The sequence below is a fragment of the Hylobates moloch genome, unplaced genomic scaffold, assembly GCF_009828535.3.
Source record: "Hylobates moloch isolate HMO894 unplaced genomic scaffold, HMol_V3 SCAFFOLD_4, whole genome shotgun sequence".
Classification (NCBI taxonomy): Eukaryota; Metazoa; Chordata; class Mammalia; order Primates; family Hylobatidae; genus Hylobates; species Hylobates moloch.
In genome coordinates, this window is record NW_026652279.1 from 97,637,285 (window position 1) to 97,641,634 (window position 4,350).

Sequence of the window (4,350 nt, forward strand, 5' to 3'; positions counted from 1 at the left end):
TGACTCTTTTGGGGGAAACACAAATCAGGGAGAAAGGGGGTGGTAACCAGAAGTCCCTGAAATCCCCTCCTTTTTCAGAATACCTAATGATGATTCCGCCCTTTAATTAAACACCCATAAAAATAGAAGCACGAAATCTGTTGTGCATGACTCATTCTCACAGACATACCTGCCCTTTTCTCCTAACTGTATTAAGTACTTTTGCTTTGCAATAAAAGCTTCTCAAGGCTTTCACTTCATCCTGATTTGTCCCTGAATTCTTTCTAGTGATGTTGTCAAGAACCTGGACACCAGCTGGGGCTGGGCTCTCACAGGTTATCTGGAGACCTTTTGGAACCCTCTGGCTGCATAATTTCCTGGCTTTGTTATATTTAATTTTTTTAAGTGAAAAGGTATAAACAAAGTTGCAGATGTACTTTCCTTATTAATGTTGGATTTCAAGCGACCTCAACCATCTGAAATCTCAAGTCAGAAATAAACAGGCCATGGAGAAAGCAGGAGCATTTTTATCTAAAGTGTTTAAAATTATTTTAATCCACACAGAACTAATAGAACTTTTGATTTAGTATTATGCATAAAATAAAAATTAGCTGTCTGTGAAGCTTTTCTGTTTCCTCTGGCAATATTCAATTTCTCCTAGGCTATTATTCTACATACTTCAGTAGCCATTAATGGCACCTTTTCTAACCAAACAGGACAATGATTAATGTCACCAAGACATTTTTCTCTCCTTCTCCTTCTGTAGTCTGTGCCAGGTACTGTATTAAGTCACTCAATAGAAATTCTGGGGATAAAAGTTCTAAATTTATATTAAGAGAAATGTGAGGAAAATGTGTGATTTAATGGGAAAATAAGAATAAAATAAAAGGGAATTTTAAAAGTCATTTAATAGTTTTCATTTCCCCCTTGTGAATATGGTTAAAACCAGCCCAGCCTCCCAAAAGCCAGGACAAAACTGGAGTCATCCAAACTCAAGACTCTTTTCCAGAGATTTTGCCCCTCTCAGAGCACCTCCTTCCCATGTTCTGAGTCTGTTTCTTTACCCTCTGAGCTTTCATGTCTGACCTGGTGTCTCTTACCCAAAGGCAGTTGCCCTCAGCAACTGGTAAAGTGTTCAAGGGTCAGAGAAAAGTTAAAAGAAAATGTATGTAGGAGGCAGCCACCCCAGGGTTGGAACAGAGGCAACTATGTCTACTAAATGAGAAAAAAAAAGTCCTCTACTTAAATTTGTTTTACAAAAAACATTCTTTATCTAGAAAGTTAAGATTTCTCTGTATAAAAACAAGCAATCTGTTGAGAAAGGTATTTCATTTCTATCTAATAAAATTCATGTACTATGAAAGTATTTGTGAATGGGATATAAAGAAGTTAATATAATCTATTACATATAGGAATTAAGTAAAAGATTAATGCAATCTATTATATATAGGAAGTAAGCTTTTGGGGAAATGATAACATTACATTATAGTTTAATTCAAGGTGTGTAAAAATGTACATTTTACATAGTGTTCATTAATGGTAACATAACATTCTCCCTTTATCTGGTATTATTACTTTTGTAAAATCTTTCTTGTAATGCTGTTGTCATGTCATTAATTTTATAAGGCCTGTCTATAATGTTACGATCACAGAAACATTATGGAAAACTGTCTCTCAAAATATTGGGAAAGCTACTAGTCAAAAATTTGTAAAGGCATTGTATATCATATTGTCATTATCACCAAAAACTATTATGTTTAGTAAACAATTTCAGATTCTTTTCTGGGCATTCAGTGAGGGAATACCTTTTGCACCAAAGATTTAAATAAAACACTAGATGGGAGACACTTGCAATGTAATTTGAAGTATCCCCACAATTTCATAATTAAGTAGATAACTATAGTTAAGTAGATGTTTCAAAAATCGGTTCTAATTTCTGAAAAGCATAAAAAAGCTGTATACAATTATAGAGGTATATATTGTTTCACTGTTTCTAATTCTAGGAGGCATAAAACAAAAAAAACAAGTTTGTAAACCGGTTCTAATCTATATTCTTTTTTTCAAGTAAAATTTCCAAAATCTTGGTTTCCATATGAATAAAAACATTAGTTGTAATACAGATAGAATAATATATTTACTTAATAGTTTACCAGTGCAATTTTCACATATTATGACCGTACCACTTTCTTCAGGTACATATTTAAGATTCTATCCTGAAAAGTTAATAACATGGAATGTATCTAAAATTTTAATTTTATAAAGGAGGAGAATGGAAAGTTTAAGGCAAAATCTACTAAAATGAAAAAACTGATTGAACACTTACAAAGGGCAGAGTTTTGCTGACAAAATAATGCATTTGTTGCAAACTGTGACTCGAATTGCTTAACCTTTGTAACTGTAAAAGAAAACCTCATTCTTCTGAAAGATGTATATTCAATAGACCAAGATTAGTCTGTCAACAGCACTACACATATATATTCTCTTTTATCTAAACTTAAAATTAGTAGGAATTGTATTTTATTTATGTAGTTAATTTCTCTATTTAGGCAATCCTCAAGTTAGGTCTTGTCTCTACAAGTAGGAGAGATCACATTGTGTAAGTGATGTATCATTTCCATGATAATTTCTCTTGTTTAACTTAAGCATTATAAATATTTGGCTTATTTCAGATGCAGCAAGGGTTGATAGAAAATTTAACTAGAGAAGTAGAAGATATGTTGCCAAAATTTATTAAATTTAGATTATTTGATTTCTGAAATAAACTACAAATAGCAAATGGCTTTCCTCTCCATTTTCTAGTTCATAAACGATACAGTATTTTTTCTTATACACATTTAATGAAAGATAGGAACACATAAATACACATAATCAGGAGTATACTTACACCTCATTAATTTATCATGTTGCATAGCTTTAAAAAGTTCTCAAAAGGTCTAAGGATCTCTTTTGTTCTGGCTCTACATAGTCTTCATTTCTGCCATCCCTATGGGACTGTCAGCCAGCAAAGTCGTCATCAACTTCTTAAAGTCATAGCAGTAATTTAAGGCCAAAAGACCAGAGTCATCTAGTAATACTTAGCCAAGAAATTACAGTTCAAAAACAGTTACTTGACAGATGACATTCTAAATCTCCAATTATTTACTTTGTCATTGGTTTACTCTTGCCCTCAGGAAATGCTCTAAGTTGCTTGGCATGCAGTGAAAGCATCTACATCAATTTGGTTCTTGTGGTTATTCAGCTTTGTCTCTTGCCACATACCCTACTCTATATACCCTTGTGCTCTAGCATCCAGCCAAACTAGACTACATAGATTTCCACAGTGCTCTTTCTCATCTCTTTGCATTTGCTTCTGCCCTCTATGTGTCATACTTTTTCTTTGTCCTTCAGGTATCAACCTACATAGTGCCTCCACCAAAAAGCCTGCAATATTGCAATATTGACACAAAACTGGGATTGGTGTCCCTTCTGTGTGTTCCAATAGCGTCGTGTTGTATACCCGTCGTGTTATATACCCATCATGTTATCTACGATTCTGTAAGGAAATTGCCTGTTTGTTTTTTCAGGTTGTAGCATATAATTTTAGAGGAGTGAACTGATCATCTTCATCTTGTAATTCCAGTATTTATTGTCACATGGTTGCTGAATACAGGAATGAAGGGTGAGCAAATTAGAAGCTCTGGTACTTAACCACAGTGACAGTGAATTCAATGGGCACCTATGGGCAGATTATATTTAACATTAAATAGTAATTTTGTATTGTGGTCATACATACATATTTTTCCTATTAACACAGATAAATTTCTCAACTTTTTTTTTAACTGACTTACACTTAGTTAACTATGAAATATCTTAGGTAAAGAACATCATTCTTTCATTTTCTTTCCAGGTGGTGCTGAATTTGAATCTGAGTCCTCTATATGGAATCTGTCCTCTTCTGCAGGATCTACTGATGAGTTATATCTAAATCAAGATCAAGTTTGAAAAGCATCATGAGAATATGCACACATTTTAAGAAAAATTATGGAATGCATTCAGACCCATGGATTGCATTTACTTCTTGTGTCTCTTAGACTTTGCCTGGAGCAGTTCCTCAGTTTTCCCTTGACCTATGACCTTGAATCTTTCAAAAAGTAAAGTCCAGTAATGTAGAATGTTCGACAATTCAGTTTTTCTGATGTTTCATTGTGAACATCAGAATCTAAATCTTTAGATTATACTTTGTAAAAAATTCAACTTTTGGCCGGGCGCGGTGGCTCAAGCCTGTAATCCCAGCACTTTGGGAGGCCGAGGCGGGCGGATCACGAGGTCAGGAGATCGAGACCATCCTGGCTAACACGGTGAAACCCCGTCTCTACTAAAAATACAAAAAAT